The following is a 22,657-nucleotide window of genomic DNA, read 5'->3' as shown; positions in this document are numbered from 1 at the left end:
TTGCTATGTGCTGGGGATTAGCTCCTCTCTATCTCTCTGCCATGGATTTGTTCCTTTCTTGCTATGTGCTGGGGATTAGTTCCTCTCTATCTCTCTGCCATGGACTTGTTCCTTTCTTGCTATGTGCTGGGGATTAGCTCCTCTCTATCTCTCTGCCATGGATTTGTTCCTTTCTTGCTATGTGCTGGGGATTAGTTCCTCTCTATCTCTCTGCCATGGATTTGTTCCTTTCATGCTATGTGCTGGGGATTAGCTCCTCTCTATCTCTCTGCCATGGATTTGTTCCTTTCTTGCTATGTGCTGGGGATTAGTTCCTCTCTATCTCTCTGCCATGGATTTGTTCCTTTCTTGCTATGTGCTGGGGATTAGCTCCTCTCTATCTCTCTGCCATGGATTTGTTCCTTTCTTGCTCTGTGCTGGGGATTAGTTCCTCTCTATCTCTCTGCCATGGACTTGTTCCTTTCTTGCTATGTGCTGGGGATTAGCTCCTCTCTATCTCTCTGCCATGGATTTGTTCCTTTCTTGCTATGTGCTGGGGATTAGCTCCTCTCTATCTCTCTGCCATGGATTTGTTCCTTTCTTGCTATGTGCTGGGGATTAGCTCCTCTCTATCTCTCTGCCATGGATTTGTTCCTTTCTTGCTATGTGCTGGGGATTAGCTCCTCTCTATCTCTCTGCCATGGATTTGTTCCTTTCTTGCTATGTGCTGGGGATTAGTTCCTCTCTATCTCTCTGCCATGGATTTGTTCCTTTCTTGCTATGTGCTGGGGATTAGCTCCTCTCTATCTCTCTGCCATGGATTTGTTCCTTTCTTGCTATGTGCTGGGGATTAGTTCCTCTCTATCTCTCTGCCATGGACTTGTTCCTTTCTTGCTATGTGCTGGGGATTAGCTCCTCTCTATCTCTCTGCCATGGATTTGTTCCTTTCTTGCTATGTGCTGGGGATTAGTTCCTCTCTATCTCTCTGCCATGGATTTGTTCCTTTCTTGCTATGTGCTGGGGATTAGTTCCTCTCTATCTCTCTGCCATGGATTTGTTCCTTTCTTGCTATATGCTGGGGATTAGTTCCTCTCTATCTCTCGGCCATGGATTTGTTCCTTTCTTGCTATATGCTGGGGATTAGTTCCTCTCTATCTCTCTGCCATGGATTTGTTCCTTTCTTGCTATTTGCTGGGGATTAGCTCCTCTCTATCTCTCTGCCATGGATTAGTTCCTCTCTAGCTCTGTGCAGGGGATTTTTTCCTCTGTACCACTGTGTTAGGAATTTGTTCTTTTCAATCTCTTTGCTCAAGATTTGTTCCTCTTAACTCTGCGCTGGAGATTGGTTCCTCTCTGTCACGTTGCTGGGGATTTGTTCCTTTCTCTTTCTGTGCCCAACATTTATTCCTCTCTGTTTCTGTGTTGGGGATTTGTTTCTTTCTGTCTGTATGCTGGGGATTTGTTCCTTTTTATCTCTGTGCTGGGCATTTCTTTATCTCTATCTCTGTACAGGGGATTTGTTCCTCTCTGTGTGCCAAGGATTTCTTCTTCTCTAGCTCTGTGCTGAGGATTTGTTCCTCAATATTTCTGTGTTTCAGATGTCTTTCTCACTGTCTGTGTGTTGGAGATTTGTTCCTGTATAGCTTTGTGCTGGGGACTGGTTCCTCAATATCTGTGTGCTGGTGATCTGTTCTTCTGAATTTCTGTGCTGATTTGTTCCTTTCTGTCTTTGTGCTGGGTATTTGTTCCTCTCTGTCTCTTTACTGGGGATTTGTTACTCTGTTTCCATGCTTGGAATTTGTTCCTCTCTATTTCTGTGGTATTAATTTCTTCCTTTCTATCTCCATGCTGGGGCTTTGATCCTCTTTATTTCTGTGCCTGGGATTTGTTCCTGTCTAGATCTCTGTTGGTAATCAGTTCCTCTTTATTGCTGTGCTGGGGATTTGTTTATCACTGTCACTCTACTGGGGATTTGTTCCTCGTTATTTCTGTGCCTGGGATTTGTTCCTGTCTAGATCTCTGCTGGGAATTAGTTCCTATTTATTGCTATGCTGGGGATTTGTTTCTCACTGTCTCTCCACTGGGGATTTATTCCTGCTTATTTCTATGCCAGGGATTTGTTCCTCTGCTGTAATCATGGTCGAGTGGTTAAGGTGATGGGCTTGAAATCCATTGGGGTTTCCCTGCACAGGTTTGTATCCTGTTGATTACGTTGGTCCTGTTTTTGGGTGGGAGGTTGGCATAATGGATAAGGTGTTTTCTTTATAGACTGAAGATGCAGGGTTTGATACTCACATGGGGTAATTGGCTAGGCTTAAAATGGCCCACAAAGGCAGTTAGCCTAGTACTAACCTATGAACTTCTCTAGATCTGTGCCAGGGATCTGTTCCCATCTGTGCTAGGGATTTGTTACTCTCTTTCACAGTGCCCAGGATTTGTTCCTTTCTGTGTGCTGGGAATTTGTTCCTGTCTAGCTCTGTGGTGGAGATTTGTTCCTCTCTAGCTCTTTACTGGGGATTTGTTCCTTTTTGTCTTTATGCTGGGGATTTGTTCCTCTCTATCTCTTTACTGAGCATCTGTTACTGTCTGTTTTCATGCTTGGGATTTGTTCCTTTTGTCTGTATGCTAGGGATTTGTTCGTCTTTATTTCTGTACTGGGGATTTGTTTCTCACTATCTCTGTGATGGGGATTTGTTCCTCCCTGTTTCAGCGCTGAGGATTTTCTTCCTTTCTCTCCTTGTGCTTGGGATTTGTTCCTTTTCTATCTCTGTACTGGGGATTTAGGATCATAAGAGATAACTAGGCTATCAACTTGGAGGTCATTTTAGGTCTAGCCGTTTCATCCCAATGTAATACCATAAAAATGCTAGTAAATACCCAAGATTGCATTAAGTGATGACTGCCCACGTCCAGGAGAGTTGTGGGCTCTATCCCCTGTAAGAATTTATGGTGCCCCATCCACTTGTCCAGGATCCTCTTGAACAGTGTCATAGAGGTGCACTGTTTCACATGAACTGGCAGCCTGTTCCAAAGATGTGGCAGTCACTGGGAGATAAATCTGTCCCTCCAGCATGTCCTTTTTAAGTCACAGGCCATATTTAGGTCCCTGGAATTGGTATCCCTAGTCCCATTTGATTTATGGATATGAAGCAAGTTCATTAGGTTTGGGTCTTGGATTGCTCTGTAGGCCAGGCATAAGTCTCCCCTAAGATGTCTATACAATATGGAGTATAGTGACAGGGACTTTAGTTGGTTTGTGTAAGGCACATGCTGGAGCTCCTTGATCTTCTCTGTTAGAAACCTCTGAGGTCTCTCTAATTGCTGCAGGTGCTTAGTACAGTACATGTCAAACAGGGTGTTATACTCAATTTTGGGCTGGATAAGTGCCAAGTATAGGGGGGTTATAACTTCTTTTGCTCTTGAGGCGATGCCTTTACTAATGAAGTCTGCTATGTAGAAAGCTTTCCTTACTACAGTAGACACATGGTGGTCGAAGTTAAGGTCGCAATCAACTTGTGATCCCAGGTCCCTTACCACTTTGTGGGTACTTAGGGTACGGTTGTTGATTTGATAGTGTGAGGGGACATTGTGCTGAAGGGAATGATGATGCATTTCTTTGCATTCATTTTGAGAATGTGACTAATACACCAGTCATTGGCTCCTCCTGGATTAAGTTGACATCATTTGGGGATTCAATGATTGCACCTAGTTTGCAGTCGTCTGCAAACTTGGTCAGCAACAACCTCTTAGTTTTGACCTGAACTTCTGAGAAGTGTATAACAAGCAGCAGGGAGCCCAGCAGTGACCCCTGTGGCACCCCACTGGTAACAGGTCTGCTGGTTGATGAGGAGTCACCCACTTTGATAGTGGGTGTATGGTTTGTGAGACAATTGGTAATCCATCTTACAACAAAGGGGTTTACTTTCATTTCGCTAAGTTTTCAGTAATGCCTGAATGTGGGATTGTGTCAAAAGCCTTTGCCAGGTCGAGGTATGCTGTGTGCACAGATTTCTCCACTTCAATGACCTTTGTCACTTTTTCAAAGAAATCCACCAGATTTAACAGATATGATCTGCCCTTCATGAAGCCGAATTGAGTAGAATCCATGGTTTGGAGGTCACCTAGGTCTTTATTTATGAGGTCCACAATGATACATTCTATGGTCATACAGATGAGGCTTATGGGTCTGTAATTCCATGGGTCTGTTACTTGCTAAGGCACCTTTATGGAGGGGAATAACTGTTGCTGTTCTCCATTCCACAGGAACAAAGCCTGTAGTTAGGCTATAATTAAAAAGGGTACTTAGTGGTGATGCTAGTTCATGTTTTAGCCTATTTAGAAGACAGACTGGGATGTTGTCTGGTCCCATAGAGGCTGTGTTTCTTGCCTTGGACAAGGCTTTGAGGACCTGCTCTTCAGATATGTAGGGTGGGGCGGGGGTTGTGGGAAGGTTTGTGGTAAGTTAGGAGGGGATAAGGGAGGGAAATTTTCACCAAACTTATCTGCTAACAGGTTTGCTATATCTGTAGGGTCAGTGTGTGTGATACCATTGGCCACTAATTCTGCACATGCTTGGGTCCTACCCTTTAGGTTACATACATAGCTGTAAAAGGCATTATCATTGGCTGTACTTACTGAGTTTCTCTTAAAGGAGCCCTTGGAGGATTTGACATGTTGTATTATTTAGCTGTTGAGGCTGAGTAGGTTGCTTTTCCATTGTTGTGGCCTTCCCTTTGTTCTCTTGGACAGCAGTTTTTGCATTTATTGTAAGGTTTGTTGATGCTGGATGTCCATCTTGGCAGCTTGGTTTTACTTGGGGCTCTAGCTTTGATTCTTTCTGGTACGGTAGAGTTTATACACTTATGGAAGTGATTACACAAGGCTTTAGTGTAAGCTTTGGTGTAGTTATCACTTCCAGCTTGGGGTGGGGCTTGGACTGCATTTATACCTTGACCTAGGAGGGTATAGTTTACCTTGGTGACATTTTTAGTCTGATTTTACCCTTTGTGTGTTCTGGTGTTAGTGCCAGCTCAAAGGTGAATGATTTCTGGTCAGTTTTAACTAATGAGGGTCTGACAGTTGTGGCGGTGCATCTGTTTGACATGTTGGTGAGGACCAGGTCCAGAATGCTTGTTCCCCATGTTGGGGTATGGAAAATTTGTTCCAGGGCATTTGAATTAACAAAGCCAAGGAACTATTATGGTAGCGAGATAGGGCTAGCATAGGTTTCCCAGATGATGGTGTGATAACTGAAATCCCCCATAACCAGTGTATTCTGTAAAATTTGGATTGTCTCCATTTTGGTCAAGTAGGCTTCATGGGCATCATAATCTCTGGAGGGGGATCTATAACTGTCTATGACCTGGACCTGGAGTAACTCCATGGAGTTGTCCAGTCTAACTAGACGGGAGATGAATTTATCTCTAATATAGATTGAAACACCACCTTCTTTGGTTTTTACTTTTTCATTTTGCAGTCTAAAGGTGTGGAGAAAGGCTGGGGTACTCTCCTGAGGCACCTCTATTTTTTTTGAAGATTTGTTTCCTTTCTATCACCATACTGGAGATTTCTTCCTTTCTTTCTGTGTGGTAGGAATTTATTCCTCTATGTCTCCATGCTGGGGATTTGTTCCTCTCTATTTTTATGCTGGGTATTTGTCCCTTTCTAGCTCTGTGCTGGTGTTTTGTTCCTTTCTGTCTCTATGCTGGGGATTTGTTCCTTTCTGTCTCTATGCTAGAGATGTGTTCCTTTCTTTATCTATGCTTGGGAATTGTTCCTCTCTTTTTCTGTGCTGGGGATTTGTTCTGTTCTATCTGCATGCTGAGAATTTGTTTCTCTTTATTTCTGTATTGGGGATTTATTCCTCCCTAGCTTTGTGCTGGGGGGTTGTTCCTCTGTATTTCTGTGCTGGGAATTTGCTTCTCACTGTCTCTGTGATGGGGATTTGCTCCTTTCAGTTTCTGTGCTGGAGATTTGACCTTTGTATCTCTGTGCTGGGTATTTCTTCATCTCTTTTGCTGTGCTGGGGGTTTGTTCATAGATGTTTACTAGGCTAATGACCACAAGGGCATTTTTAAGCCTAGCCATGCATCCCAAATCTCTGATGAGTTCTGATACCCTTGATAAGTGTAAGCATGGGCCTGGGAGTTGAACCATTTACAGGTTACCTGTTTGCATCAGAGACATAGGTGCCAAACCAGGCATGAATTTCCACTTTCCCTATCCAATTGTCCAAGTTGCACTTAAATTGGATTAGGGAGGAACTCTGCTTCACATGGATGGGGAGCCTGTTCCATAGATGGGGTAGTCTCTGGGATACATACCTATCTCTCCAGCAGGTCCTATTTATATCACAGTCAAGGTTTAAGTCTTTAGAGCGGGTAATTATGGTACTGTTTGTTTTGTGGATATGCAGGAGATCCATCAGAGTGTGGTCTGATAATGCCCTGTATGTTAGACATAGAGCTCCCCTGAAAAGCCTGTATAGGTTCATAGGTAGGTACTAGGCTATCGGCCCGAGGGCCTATGTAAGCCTAGCCAACAAGGTTCCCTGGCTTATGCCACCCAAGAAAGTTATTTTCCTGTGCCACTGTCGAGTAGAGACACAGAAGTGATCCCCAGGGTGTATTTCTTATTTCCCATCCACTCATCAAGATTTTTCTTGAAGAGTGCTAATGAAAAACTTTGCTTGACATAGATGCATAGCCTGTTCCAGAGTATGGGAAGTCTCTGGAACAGGAATCTATCCCTCCAGCATGTCCTGTTTATTGTGGTGACAAGGTTGAGGCCCTTAGATCGTGTAGCTCAGAGGGATTGGGATTTCTTTAGGTGTAGCATGTCCAACAGCTCTGGGTTTGACATAGCTTTATATGTTAGGCAAAGATAACCTTGGAGTAGATGATATGCTATGGAGTAAAGCTGGAGTTTTTTGAGATGGTCAGTGCCAGGCATCTGTTTGAGGCCAGTAATCCTCTTTGTGCGGTACTTCTGTGGCCTTTCCAGCTGCTGCAGATGTCTTGTGAGGTACATTCCAAAAGGGGCATTGTACTCTATAATGGGTCTAATGAGTGTCGAGTAGAGGGGAACAATGACCTATTTTTTCCTGGATGAGAGTCCTTTTATGATGGGGTGTGCCACATAGAAGGACTTCCCGACTACTGTGGCGATGTGACTATCAAAGAACAGACTACTGTCCACCTGAGCACCAAGGTCTCTTATCACACATTCAGTGTTAAGTAGACTGCTGTCTATGTAGTAATTCATGGGTACAGAGTTTTTACCAAAGGGGATGACAATGCACTTTTTGGCATTGAGCTTGAGGCCATAGCTCTGACACCAGGCATCTGTCTCAGCGAGGCCTTTCTGTAGGATTTCCACATCATTTGTGGACTTGACTATGGTTCCTAGTTTGCAATCATCTGCAAACTTCGTTAGCCAGAGGCCTTCTGTGTTAGCCTGTACTTCAGAGAAGTAGATACCAAACAGGAGAGGTCCCAGGATTGAACCCTATGGTACTCCACTTGTCACTAGTTTGAGGTCAGATTTGGAGTGTGCAACTTTTACAGTGTGGGTTCTGTCAGTGAGCCAGTTGACAACCCATCTTGTGATATAGGGACTTATACTTAGTGAGTTTAGCTATAATTCCAGAATGGAGGATGGTGTCAAAAGCCTTGGCGAGGTCAAGATAGGCTGCGTGAACCACCTTACCCTCATCTACGGCTTTGGTGACTGCCTCAAAGAAGTCAATCAGGTTCAGGAGGCATGATCTACCTTTCACAAACCCGAACTGGGTGGGATCCAGAGTTTGGAGGTTACCAATGTCTTTGTTTATGAGTTCCATGATGATACGTTCCATGGCCTTGCAGACCCGGCTCATCAGGCTAATAGGGCTATAGTTCCCGGGATCAGTGGTGGCTCCCCCTTTGTGGAGTGGGATAACTGTTGCTATATGCCATTCAGTGGGCACAAAGCCTGATGTGAGGCTATGATTGAACATGGTGCTTAGATGGGGAGCCAGTTCATTCTAAAGTTCGTGTAAAATGCAGCCTGGGATGTTGTCTGGTCCCATGGATGCTGTGTTTTTGGCTTTAGAGAGTACAGTTTTTATCTGCATAGTTGTGATTACAGGGACTCTGCATTCTTCCTGTATAGATATGGGCTCTTTAGGGGGTGAGGGGGGATAAAGTTAGCACTGAACCTATCTGCCAGGATGATGGCAATATCAGTTGGTTCTGTAATTTTTGTGCCATTGTGCTGTAACTCTGAGCAGATCTGGGTGTTGCCATTGAGATTATTGACATAGCTATAGAATGCTTTGTGGTTGTCCTTAGAATCAGTGGTGATTTTGTTTTCATAGCTAGCTTTGGAGGATCTTATAAGGCATCTCAGCTTCTTACTGAGGCTGACCAGGGAGCTCCTCCACTCATCTGATTTTACTCTCTTTTGCAACAATTTCTTCCTTCTGTTGTACAGTTTGTTTATGGCAGAGGACCACCAGATCGGCTTCCTATTTTTGGAGGATAGCGTCTTGGTTCTGTTTGAGATAGCACGATCCATGCACTCATGTAAGTGCTTATAGAGTGCATTTGTGTAGGATTCAGCAGTTGTAACTGGATTGTCCATCTGCATGGGTGTCATAAAGTTCACCACTTCTGTCTTAAGAAGCATGAAGTTGGCTTTGGAGACATTTTTTACCATGGTTTCCTTAATGGGGGGTGGGGTGGGGGCAGGATGTGGATATCAAGGGTGATTAGCTTATGGTCAGATCGGACCAATGAGGAGTTGACTTCAGGTGTGGAACACCAGTCACTCATGTTGGTAATGACTAGGTCTAGGATATTGTTGCCTCTGTGGGGGTGTGGATAAGTTGATCCAGGGCACTTGAGTTTATGAATTCCAGAAAGCGTTGTGTGAAGGTGTTGGTACATGAGTAGATTTCCCAGTTAATGGTAGGGTAGTTGAAATCACCCATTATTAGGGTGTTTGGTAATATTTTTCAGTACATCAAGAAAAGAGGAGTGGGAATCTTGGGGCATGGTAAGGGATCTGTAGCAAGCTACAATTTGGATTTCAGTTTTGCCCAGAGTTAGTTGCACTTGGATAACCTTGGATGCATTATGCTGAGCAACTAGCCTGGAAGTGTGGAGATCCTTAATGAATATGAGCACCTTTGGTGTTCCGGTCCAGGTTACATGGCCAAAAAGTGTGGTATGAATTATAGCCTGGTAGTGCAGGGGTGCTCTCTGAAGCCTTGAACCAGGTCTCAGTCACTGCACAGATATCAATGTTCTCCATTTTAAGGAGTGCCTCAAGTGAGTGGATTTTGAGATTTAGACTTCTAGCATTGAGTAACATTACCCTCAGTTTTTGCTTGCATGTTCCTGTTACGATGGTGAATTTTTCATTTGAACCTTGCCTAAAAAAGTCACTATAGGGGTGGCAAGAGCCTTAGCCAGTATCTGGAGTCTCAGGGGCGACAGGTGCAGGCCATCTCTGGCAAAGCATCATGCCTGTTGACCATGTCATCCCAAGCAGACAGATACTGGATCCCCCTAGAATGACACCAGAAGCTCAGCCAATTGTTGAAGTCAATCATTTTGTCCTTGTACTGCGGTATCATTCTGGGTGATGGCAGAATGCTACTCAGGGCTAGGGTCATACCTGCCTGGGCTACAAGATCAGAGAGTTCTTCCATGTCTCTTTTCATGTAGTCCAGGGAGGTACGTCTCAGGTCATTCACACCAACATGGACAATGACAGAGTCATATTTGTACTTGTTGTGGAGTGACCTGAGTGCATGGGTTATGTGGCAGATCCTGGCACGTGAAAGGCAGCTGACAGTAACCTTCTCCTTGTTTAGCCAGGTGAGTGGGATATCAGTGTGCCTGACTATAGAGTCACCTATGACTAGTGTGTTGGATACATTGTTTTGCCTTATTGGCTGTGGTTGAGTGGCACACTGAGTCTGTTAGCTATGTGTCATTTGGGTTGTGTTGAGGGGTGGAAGTTGCTTGTATTTCTGCTTTGGAGGTCTCGGTTGCTTGGGCAGATTATTATTGAGAGCCTCCGCGAATGTTTTTGTGTTTCTATGTGTGGATTTTGGTGGTGTAGATTTAGTGAGACTATGTGATAAGTGTGGTGTGGTGCAAGTGTTTACCTTCTCCTCTTGAATGTCAAGTTCAGTCGTGGTTGAAGAGATTTACCTCCAGTTTGGCTAGATAAGTGCATCTCTCACAGGTTGTAGTGTTGGGTGGTAGGAGCAGAGGGTTGTCTGCGTACATTAGGCAATTTCTACATTGCCACAAGATGCTGAGATTCATCAGATAGACAAGAGAGAACACTGGGAGCTGAATCCTTGGACATGCCTGAATAAAAGAAATTTCCTCTAGATAAGTGAGGAACGTGAGTACAAGAGCTGTTTTTCTCTAAGCAAGTGAGAAAGGTAAGTGCAAAAACTGTTTTCCTCTAGGTAATGAGGAAGGTTTAGTTTCCATAGTAATTAGTAGCTTATTTAGTGCTTACAACAAGTTTTGAACAAGTGCTGAGCATGAATAAGCAAATTCAAGTGCTAAAACTAAGAATCTGTATCTGCACTAGACTAGTTACAGGAAAGAAACAAGTGCAAATGCAGGCTTTCAAATCAGAAGGTTGAGAGAGATGGAAAAGATTGCCCAGACGGCCAATAACTACAATTTCTGGGCCAGAACCACTCCTTATGTGGTAGATAGGTTACCTAGTGCTTACCAGTCTCACTGACAAGCTAGAATACTTCCCTCCAACACAGAAAGGCTTGGGGGGCTCAGAAGCTTACATACAGTCCTAGATATAGCAAATCTGTAACTGGACTACACTAGTTACATGAAAGGTAGGAAACAAGCGTATAGTTTTTTTTTTTTTTTTTTTACAGAAAAGTAGCTAAAATAGCAGTAAAACAATTCAAATGCAGTGCAAGCTAGCACACTTGAGTATGTAGCAATATTAGACCAAACACAGTTTAAAAAATGCAATTAAATTAAAAATGACTAAAAACAAGTGCAGAAGGAGTGTATTAGGTAGAATGTGGTAAAGAGATGGGACTGGGGTGAGTGTCCCAGATCAAATCTACAGTGGGGCGGACAACTGCAAAAGCCACCAAATTTAAACAACAAACCAGAGATACGGAGGGTGGGTTGGACAAAACACTTTCAGCAGAGATCTGAAAAACTATCCAGTGAATCAAAAATAACAGTGCACAACTCTGAATAAAATTAATCCAGCAACAATTTACAATACACAATTCTGAAGAACCAAAAAATATACTTAGCTCTGTATATTTCCAGATAGTTTGAAATGAGTTCTGTTAGTCACAGGTTCCAGCAATGATATGCAGGCTGTTAACTAACAGGGTCTATTATTATGCAATTCTCTAGGAGACAGAATACAGAGATAGGGCCTTGAGGCAGTCTGCATAGGACATATTACTTATGCGCTGTATTCTTTTAGTGAGGAAAAGCTATAGACGTTCCAGTTGTTGGATATGCCTGGTTAGGTACATACTAAAGGGGGCATTGTACTCAATCATAAGTTTGATGAATGCCGAATGCAGTGGAACAATGACTTCCTTGGACTTAGATGCCATACCTTTGTTTATACGTTGTGCAACATAGAATGATTTTCTCACCACTGTAGACACATGATAATCAAAGGCTAGATTACTATCTATGTGTGTCCATAAGTCCCTGACTACTGGGTAAACTCTAAGGTGTATGTTGTCAATATGATAGTTACCAGGGATGGATGACTTCCCAAAAGATACTATTATGCATTTCTTGGAATTTAGTTTTAGTCCATGATTCTGACACCAGTTGTTTGTCTGTGTCAGCCCCTCTTGGAGAACATTTGTGTCAGTGTGAGATTCAATGACAGCTCCTAATTTGCAATTGTCTATAAATTTAGTCAGCCAGAAACCACTGACACTGGCCTTGACTTCTGAGAAGTAAATGCCAAAAAGGAGTGGTCTAAGGACTGATCCCTGAGGGACTCCACTTGTGACTGGCCTCTTTGTAGAGGTGAACTCCCTAATTCTAACTTTCTGGGTCCTGTCTGTGAGCCAGTTGGCTATCCACTGGGTGACATACGGGTTTGTACTTATCTTCTTGAGCTTGTCAACAATGCCCAAGTGGGGTATTGTGTCAAATGCCTTGGCCAGGTCAAGGTAGGCAGTGTGAATGATTTTGCCCTCATCCATTACTTTGGTGACCTTCTCAAAGAAGTCCACCAGGTTGATTAGGCATGATCTGCCCTTTAAGAAGTCAAACTGGGTTGGGTCTAGTGTCTGGAGTTTTACTATATCTCTGTTGATCATCTCTATGATAATTCTTTCCATGGCCTTACATATAAGACTAGTGAGACTTATCGGTCTGTAGTTTCCAGGGTCTGGCGATGGCCCACCTTTGTGCAGAGGGATGACTGTTGCCTTTCTCCATTCATGAGGTACAAAGCCTGTTTGGAGGCTACAGTTGAATACTAATTCCAGAGGCCCTGACAGGTTCATAGGTTCATAGGTTCATACTAGGCTATCTGCCCTGGGGCAATTACAAGCCTAGCCTGATTTTGTTTGGCTTACGCCACCCCTTGATTTGAGTATACTGTGCCCTTTTTAAGGTTTAGTTTACTGTGCCTCTGTCTAATAGTGACACGGAAGTAATCCTCGGGACAAACCTACGATCCCCCATCCACTCATCAAGATTCTTCTTGAAGAGATTCAGTGAGGTGCTCTGCCTAACATGAATTGGAGTTCTATTCCAGAGCGAAGGGAGCCTCTGGGTTATGAATCTGTCCCTCCAGCAAGTTCTATTTATTTCTGTGCTGAGGTTCAAGTCCCTCAAGCATGTGGCTCTAAGGGATTTAGATTTACTGAGGTGGAGCATGTCCATTAATTCTGGATTGGACATAGCTTTATATGTCAGGCATAGATCGCCTCGAAGTAGGCAGTATGCAACTGAGTAGAGCTGGAGTTTTTTTAACCGAGCAGCATATGGCATCTGTTTGAGTCCCTTGATCCTCTTGGTGAGGTACTTTTGGGGTCTTTCTAATTGCTGCGGGTGTCGGGTAAGGTACATCCCAAAAGGGGCATTATATTCTATGATAGGCCTGATGAGGGATGAATAAATTGGCACGATTACCTCTCTTGATCTAGATGTGAATCCTTTCATGATGTGGTGAGCTATGTAGAAGGTCTTTCTAACCACTTTTGCAATATGGTTGTCAAAGGAGAGATTGCTATCAACTTGGGTCCCCAGATCCCTAATTACTTTCTCTGTACTTAATGGGTTACCGCCTATGTGGTAATTTGTGGGCACATTGTTTTTGCCAAAGGGTATGACTATACACTTTTTGGCATTTAGCTTTAGACCATGGCTCTGGCAACAGTTATCCGTCTCTGTGAGACCTTTTTGAAGGATGTTTGTGTCAGCTGGAGAGTCGATTATGGCGCCCAGTTTGCAGTCATCTGCGAACTTGGTGAGCCATAGTCCTCCCACGTTGGCCTGTACCTCGGAAAAGTATATACCGAACAAGAGCGGTCCCAGGACAGAACTTTGTGGGATGCGACTTGTGACCGGTTTCGAGTCTGACATGGCTCCAGCAACTCTCACTCTGTGGGTTCTGTCTTTGAGCCAGTTTGCGACCCATCTTGTGACATAGGGGTTTATATTTAAGCTGGTCTATGATGCCCGAGTGGGGTATTGTGTCAAATGCCTTTGCTAGGTCCAGATAGGCTGTGTGGACTACCTTCCCTTCATCTATGGCTTTGGTGACTGTTTCAAAGAAGTCAACCAGGTTCAAAAGGCAGGATCTAGTGTCTGTAGGTCCCCAATGTCTTTGTTTATGAGCTCCATGATGATCCTCTCCATAGCCTTGCAGACTAGGCTAGTCAGGCTTATGGGGCGATAGTTTCCAGGGTCTGTAGAGGCTCCACCTTTGTGGAGTGGGACCACTGTTGCTGTATGCCATTCTGTGGGCACATATCCTGTAGTGAGGCTGAGATTGTACAGCTGTTTTATTTGAGGGGTTAGTTCTTCTTGGAGTTCATGTAGGACGCAACCCGGGACGCCATCTGGTCCCATGGAAGCAGTGTTTTTTGCTTTGGAGAAGGCAGCCTTCACCTGAGCATCAGAGATGTTTGGGAGGCAGCCCTCTGCCGGGATAGATACTTGCTCTTTTGGGGGGGTGGAGAAGTTTGCACTGAACCTGTCTGCCAGGATATTGGCGATGTCTGTGGGTTCAGTGTATTTTTTGTCATTTAGAATCAACTCAGAACAAGTCTGGGAGTTGCATCCTAGGTTCCTAACATAACTGAAAAAAGCCTTATGATTGTCTTTAGTGTCCTGTGCAATTTTTCTCTCGAAGCTGGCCTTGGAGGATTTTATGAGCGATCGTAATTTTTTTGCTAGTACTGATCAGAGCTGCCTTCCCTGTTAGGGATTTTGCTCTATCATGTAGTAGCTTCCTCCTTCTGTTGTACAGTTTATTTATGGCTGGGGTCCACCAGACTGGATGCCTGCCTTTGGATGATTGGGTCTTGGTTTTGTTTGGGATAGCATGATCCATGCATTCCTGGAGATGTCCGTAGAATGCGTTTATATAGGATTCTGCAGTTTGGGCCGTAGTTTCCACTGGCCCTGGGGCCTTGAAGGATTCCACTTCGGTTTTGAGAAGTGAGAAGTTCACTTTTGAGAAGTTTTTCACTGTGGTTTTCTGGGTTGGGTGTGGGGTCGGGATGTGGATATCCAGTGAAATTAATTTATGGTCTGATCTTACCAATGAGGGATATACTTCTGGTATGGAGCATAGAGTACCCATGTTGGTAATGATCAGGTCTAGTATGTTATCCCTTCTTGTGGGAGTGGTGACTAGTTGTTCCATAGCATTTGAGTTTATAATTTCCAGGAACCTTTGGGCTAAGGTGCTGGGGCTTGAGTAGTGCTCCCAGTCTATGTTTGGGTAGTTGAAGTCGCCCAATGTAATGGTGTTCGGAGAGATCTTCATGTTCTCCAATGTTTTCAGGAAAGCCGAGTGGGATTCCTGACTTTGAGAGGGTGGTCTGTAGGGTGCTATAAACTGAAAAGCAGTCTTGCCCACTGTTAGTTGCACATGGATGATCTCCGATACTTCGTGCAATGCCACTAACCTGGAGGTGTGGATATCCTTGATAAATATGGAAACTCATGTTTCATGCTATTTAGAAGGCATCCTGTGATATTGTCTGGGCCCATTGATGCAGTGTTCTTTGTCTTAGAGAGAGCATTAAGGACCTTTTCTTTAGTGATAGTAGGGGGAGTTATATTTGATGATATTTCCTGAGGGAAGGTTGAGGGGGAGAGAGGAGTAATGCTGGAGCTAAATTTATCAGCCATGAGATTTGTTATATCTTCTGGCTCAGTATAGGAGGCTCCATTTGCAGTGAGCTCTGCACACAACTTTGTATTGCCTTTGAGGTTGCAGACATAGCTAAAGAATGCTTTGTGGTTGTCCTTGGCCTGGGAGGCCAAACATACCTAAAATTTGGCTTTGGTAAACTTTATTTGTCCTCTGACCTGTTTGCTTAGTTTAATGAGAGTTTTTATCCTGCTGGGTACTGCACCTCCTAATTTTTGCCATGAATTTCTTCCTCCTGTTACACATCCGATTGATTTTTTGTGATTCCACCAGGGTGGCTTATTTTTTCAGTTAGTGCTATACTTCCTTCTGGTGGGTACTGCTGCCTCTATACAGCTATTAACATGCTTGTACAGGGTTTCTGTGAACAGTTCTGCATAGGCAGAAGTATTTTCAGGGTTTATAGGGGCCTGAAATTGTGTCAGGTTCTCACTTAATAGCAAGAAGTTAACCTTAGATTAGTTCCTGAATATTCCCAGTTTAGCTGGGGGTCCAGGTTTTATTTTTACTTCAAAGGAGACCATTTTGTGGTCTGACCTTACCAGGAAAGGCATTACAGTAGGAGGTGTGCAGCACTCTCCCATATTTGTGAGGACCAGATCCAGTGTGCTTGCTCCCCTAGTTGGTGTATTCACTATTTGGTCCAGGGCGTTTGTGTTTACAAACTCCAGGAATCTCTGTGCATGTACGTTTGATGTCGTATAGGATTCCCAGTTAATAGTGGGTTAATTAAAGTCACCCATGAATATGGTATTGGGTTGGATGGTTAGTGTTTCTAATAAATACATGATATGGGTTTCCTGGGTCATAAAGGGGGACCTATAGCTTGCAAGGAAGTGGTATTGGATTTTACCTATGGTAATTTGAACATGGAGCAGCTCAAGTGCATTGTCCTGGTTGACCAGCCTTGAAGTATATTTATTTTTGATGTAAATAGAGACACCTCCACCTTTAGTCCCTGCCTGGAAGTAGCTGGTCTAAATGTTTGGAAGGCATTATAACCCTGCACTGTTGATGTGCTGTCCGCGGCTTTAAACCACATCTCTGAGACTGCACAGACATCAGCATTCTCTAGGGTAAAGAGTGGAGTTTTTTGTTTAGGCTCTTAGCATTGAGCAGTAATACCTTTAGATTTTCCTGGTTTTGATTTGCTATATCAGAAGTACTTTCAGTTTGACATTGCCTAAAAAAGGCACTATGGGGGTAGACAATGTTTTAGCTAATATTTGAAAGCCTAGAGGGGAGAGGTGTAGACCATCCCCTGGCAAAACAGCATGGTCTGTTGACCATCTCCTTCCATGCTGAGAAATATTCCACCCCCTTAGAATGACACCAGAAACTAAGCCAATTATTAAAGTCAATCATCTTTTGTTCATATTGTGGCATCATCCTTGGACTAGGTAAAATGCTGCTCAATGCTAGGCTCATAACAGCCTGAGGCACATATTCTGAAAGCTTTATGATGTCTCTTTTCATATAGTCTAGAGAAGTACATCTCAGGTCATTTACTCCCACATGGACTATGACTTAGTCATATTGGAAATTGTGATCCAATGACCTGAGTGCATGCATAATGTGACAGATCCTAGCCCCTGATAAGCAATTAACCGTAACTTTCGCCTAACCCAGCCTGGTGAGAGGGACATCAGTGTGTCTCACGATGGAGTCTCCAATGACTACAATGTTGGCTTGTGTGGTGACTTGCCTTATGGGCTTAGAGGCTCCAGAGATGTAGCTTGTTACTCTCTGTTTCTCCACTGGAGATTTGTTCCTTTGTATTTCTTTGCTGGGGATTTGTTCCTGTATCCATGCAGGGGATTTATTTCTTCCTGTCTCCATGTTGGGGATTTGTTCTTCTCTATTTCTGTGCTTCAGATTTGTTCCCTTGTATCTGTGTGCTGGGGATTTGTTCCTCTCTATCTCAACCCTGGGATTTGTTCCTCTCTCTTTCTGTGTTGGGGATTTATTTATTTCTGTCTCTGTGCTGGGGATTTGTTCCTTTGTATTTCTGTATTGTGGATTTGTTCCTTTATATCTCTTTGCTGGGGATTTTTTCCTTTCTGTCTCTGTGCTGGGGATTTGTTTTTCTGTCTCCATGCTGGGGATTTGTTTCTGTCTGTCTTTGTTTTGGGGATCTGTTCCTCTCCATCTCTGTGCATGGAATGTGTTGCTCTCTTTCTCTGTGCTGGAGATCTGTCACTCTCCGTCTCTATGCTGGAATGAGATCCTTATGAGGTAATGGATGCCACCTACACAGCCACAGAAAACACTTGTAAATATATTCTATTATCCATGATATGTGACATTCATACTGGCAACACCAGTCTCTGGAGGCACATGCTTCTGTACATGCTTAATTCCAACTACAGTAAGTACTATCAATCCTGGTCACATCACAACCCACTTTTTCTAACATTCCTAGTATGATGCCCAGCCTCAGCTGTGCATCCACACTACAGTGAATCATGCTGGTTTTCTTGCCCAAGAATGGGCAAGCTGGCAGCAATCCCTTGCTCTCAGCCTCCCCCAATAGTTCCTCCTGCACCTTGGTCACTAATCTAGCTTGGATGACCAGACCTCCCAACCGTCCCGAATTGCTCGGTATTTACCGAGTTTTGGGGTCCAAATGAAGGGGTGCCACGATTCCCGAGTGACACCCCTTCATTTCCGATTTCTTCGCTTTTGTTTTTTTATTTTTTAAATTTTCGCGCTGTCAGAGCTGACGTCATCACGTGCATGATGACGTCAGTGTCATCAGCACTACCAGCCAGTCGGAATTGAGCTCAAGGAGCTCATGTCATAATTTCCGGCTGGATGCGAGCAGGCGGGAAGTGCTTAGTTTGAACTGTTGCTGCCAGCAATGCTAGTTTTGAACCATTGCTGCCGAGGATGCTGGCTTTGCTGCTTTGGATAGAAACTGCTGACTTTGGTGCTGCCTGTCGTTTCGGACAGAGAATGCTGCTGAGGGGGACTTTGTATTTGCTTCTGCTGTATTGTTGCTGCCAAGCTGAGAGAATAGGGACTTAATCTGCTGCCATTTTGATTCGTATACTGACTAGGTAAGGAACTGTGTGTGTGGTGTTGTGTGTTTGAAGTATAGTTCTATTAAGCTGAATGGCAATTAAGGGAACTGTGTGTGTGGTGTTGTGTGTTTGAAGTATAGTTCTGTTAAGCTGAATGGCAATTAAAGGAACTGTGTGTGTGTGGTGTCGTGTGTTTGAAGTATAGTTCTATTAAGCTGAATGGCAATTACTTCTGGCATTTGTGCTTAAGTGTAGTTCTTCTGAAAGCATTTTGTACCTAGAGTACTCGGCACTGTCGGCAGTCTGATATGCCAAAGTATGTTAAGAACTAAGAAGCTGTACTTGCACCCTTTGCTTTTTTCGGCGGATTTATTAATGTCGGCTGTGTGTATGTGTGTAGATTTGGTTTTATTAACCTTAGCTCGGCAGTCTGCATTTAAGTGTAGACTGTTTTCACGTAGCCTTGTGTTGCTGTAAACAGTACTGCTGTTAGCAAAGTGATAATGACAGAATCACTGTCTCAGATAAGCAGGACCTCTTCCAACGCCTTAACTGTCTGGAGTAAGCTGCCCAAGTGTTATCTCTCTGCACCAACCCTGTTATCGACAGTAGCTGTGTAGCAAAAAAAATGTAGTTTCCATTTCAGCTGCTAAGAACAGTCTGTGGGTGGGGGTGGGATTGGAATGGTCAGACTATACCACACCATGCATTTCTTCACTACTTGGATGGGTATGTGGTGTTTAATGTTGTGCAAGTTTGTCAATAGTTCCCAGTCTCTCTCAATATTCCCCGACAGAAGGAATTTAAGGGTGCTTGACTACTAGCAAGCCTGTGAAATATCTGCATGTCATTTTACATAGTAGATCAAATCTGCATTTTCTTTAACTTGTCTTCTGATTTTGCTTTGGGATTTTGCTGTCTTTAGTAAAAATTGTGCTTATACGACAGAATTTGGAGGATTGCAGTTACTAATTATTGTCTTTTAAACAATCTTCCTTATAACTATGAGTGACTGATGACACATTTGTTTATGATATCCCTAGCATCTGTGAATAATCAACTGTCTCTGCTTGTTAGGTCTGTTCTAAACTTTTCCTCTTAAGTTGATGCAAACAATTTTTAAACCTTTCTATGTGACAGATCATGTAAAATAGTATGACACCTTCTGGCTTCACCTACTAATATAGTATTTTTTTTTGTTCTCATGATATGCACTGTAAAATCAGTTTACATAGAATGTCAATGTATTATTAATAACGATATGTGTTATTTAAAATCATTTTTTTCTGTTATAATCAGTATTCTTTAAATGTATTCTATGAGACTGGTTTTCTTATAAATGTGGATGCTGACTTCCTTTACATAGTTGGTATGTGTAGTTAATTCTTTGAAATGTGTTCTGTTTTCTTGTTGAAGGTTTTCTTCCCTGAGTCCACTGTGTTCGTGGGCTTACTTCCAGTAGGGCCAACCTGGTAACCAAAGCATTCGTAAATAAATTATTAAATAAGAGTGCATACCACAAATTGTTCTAGTCTGTGTGTGTGTATGTGTGTGTGTGTCTCTGCCACTTAACACTGACCTAGCCCCTTTGCCTACCCTTCTTTATCTTGCATGCATTCCCTATTTCCTTTCTTTCTGTATAAAGATAAAAGAGATCCCTGTCTCCTCACTCCCCGCCAAAAAATGTTGCTCTAGTTTCCTGCTAGCCTGCACATTCTTCTATGTCATTATTGGTTCATGCATTTTGTTTCATTGCCTACTGGAAAAATGTTCAAACTATAAATTTAAAATGCAGTCTAACTTAAATCTAGCAAGTGTGCTGTATTGTACAAGGAATATAATTTAATAAAGTCAGGAAGGTGTATCAAAGAATGCATGTATGTTTCTTGTTTTGTGTACAAGGGGCCTGTGATTTGAAAACAGCCCAAAGGTAATCTTTATCCAACACTGGCCAGATGCATTTTCTTTGGATGTGGTGTGGGTTTCAATGCTGTTTCAATGAATGTGAGTTTCAAGGGCAGAGTCTATTTTCATTGTGAGACAGTACTGCTTTGTTTAGCAGATACTTATTCCTGTTTGTGCATTGTGCTATAAAATGTAAAAATAAAATCCAAATAGTCATTGGACCTCTTCAAGAGGAACCTTGACGATTGGATGGGAGAAAGGAAATTCACCCCAGGGATCACGTCAGTCGCCCTGCTAGACAGGGGTCCAGGAAAGTAAATAATGTGGGAAGAAATAGCCAGGGAATTGTTATGGCTAGGCTTGTATAGGCCCTAGGGCTGATAGCCTAGTACCAACCTATGAACCTATGAAGAAGTAAAACAATATGCACACAAGTGTTTATGGTAAATGGGGTGAAATAGCCAGGTAACTGGCCATTGGAATGGCTGCAGGGGGACTCTGGTGCCATATTTTGGTTGTCTGTTCTTCAGTTTGCATTTGAAAGTTATTATCCCACAATTCCATTGGAGTGGGAGGGGTTATGTAATTATGTATGCAAATTTTACGTTAATCAGTGTACAGATTTGTACCTATTTTTCATGGGCCTTGTCCAGATTTTTGATGATTCCAGGTTGAGAGGTATGCTTGGATCATATGATCCACTGTCAGGGCTTCATTGCTACATGTTATGGAGTCAGTAATACATTACTGTATTTGACCAAAATACTTTACTAGGTCTTCCTCCTTATTACAGATCATTCATAATGAGATCTGCCAGCTTAAAAACTTTCCTGATTCCAGAATTCAGATACTGTCCCATTAATTGAACACTCTGTCATTCTCTTTACTACCTAACTTTACAAATGTCTTAATTTAAATGTATGCCTTCCACTTGTTAATTATGCACCACCTTCCATTATTACCCACTTAACTCTCAGCAGCCTGACATGCTAATCTAAATAGGACACCTTTCACTCATTCAACAGGTCATTTTACAAAGACCATCCATCTGTGTAGAATTCCCTTCCTGCAGATATCAGAAATTAACCAACTTTAGCTGTATTTAGACAATTCCTACTTAATTAATAAATGTATTTAAATTTGTTTACCAGGAAAATCCGACTGGTTAGAAGCCCATTTTCAGGTGAGGCATAGGGAGAAAAGATGCAAATTATTACAAAACATTATAAGTACAGTAATTTTACAATCTTCAAAAATAAAACAAAAACATCTGCAGTTTAAATAATTATAACAAATAAGACATAATTTAAAAACATTGGTTGAGAATCAATACAAGGTATATGACAATCATTTAATATTCAGAGAAATTTTAGACAGTTTGCAGAGAAATTAAGTTAGTCTAATGCAAATTTGAATTGCAATATGAAGTGAGGGAAAAGGAAAGAAAAGGTAGTTGTTCACATTTAGGGATAAAGTTTATCCTGGTTTTGGACAAGAACAGTGCCAGATTTTAGCTAGGAAGTCTTTCAGAGTGGTTTTGAAAGATGTGTGGGAGGGTGTAGACCTGAGTTCCAGGCTGTTCTTATGCAATTTTGTATATGAAGGTTGAAATGTAAGATTACCATCCAGTATCATCCCTAATAGTTTGCTATAAGAAGTGACTTCAAGGGTTATATTATCAAGCGACAGGACTTTACATTTTTTGTTTTTCATGACAGAGGGATTTGGGGAAAAAGTAGCAGTTTGATCTTTTTTGGGTTGAGCATGAGTTGTGAGTTACAACGCTTCCTGAGTAATTTTTTGGAGATGTACCATGTTGTCAGAAGTGCAAATGAGAGTGGAATCATGTGCATATTGTACTAGGGTGGCCTGTTGTGTGTAAGTGTAGAGGGTGCTGGTGAAAATGTAAAAGAGGAGGAGACCAAGGATTGTACCTTGTGATAAACACATAGAAGACATTGTACATTACAATGCAAATGCATCAGAAGTTTAGGATAGCTCCTGTTACTGCTCTTTAACCTTTTATGGTTTCTTAACTGCATGATATTCTACACCTCCCCATGCTTGGCTCCTGCATTCTATGTCTTCTCCAATATACCTGTTACTTTCCCCATCCCAGATCATGTTGTCATCACATTGATTTAATAATTATTTTACCTAACTTTCCTTTCTTCTCCCCTTGTTATCCTAGTGCAACATTGTACTTATTTTGTTTTGTAGTTTTCCTGTTATGCTGTATATTACGTATATGCTTAGAGAAAAGATGTTAGCAAAATCTATGAATTATTGTGACTTGCTGGAGGGTGACGTTCGTTGTTTACCTTAATGCTACT

At 42.6% G+C, this 22,657-nt stretch overlaps 1 non-coding gene across 1 annotated transcript; it reads left to right on the top strand.

The window, feature by feature from the left end:
* Window positions 1-2,109: 2,109 nt before the first annotated feature.
* On the top strand, window positions 2,110-2,191 carry TRNAS-UGA. The gene has a single exon. It is a non-coding gene; the product is annotated as a tRNA-Ser (tRNA).
* Window positions 2,192-22,657: the final 20,466 nt, after the last annotated feature.

Source organism: Protopterus annectens, chromosome 6.part1 (assembly GCF_019279795.1).
Source record: "Protopterus annectens isolate FY-2018-M chromosome 6.part1, PAN1.0, whole genome shotgun sequence".
NCBI lineage: Eukaryota > Metazoa > Chordata > Ceratodontiformes > Protopteridae > Protopterus > Protopterus annectens.
The sequence above is the reverse complement of the archived record's forward strand: the minus strand, read 5'-3'. Positions and strand labels throughout refer to the sequence as shown.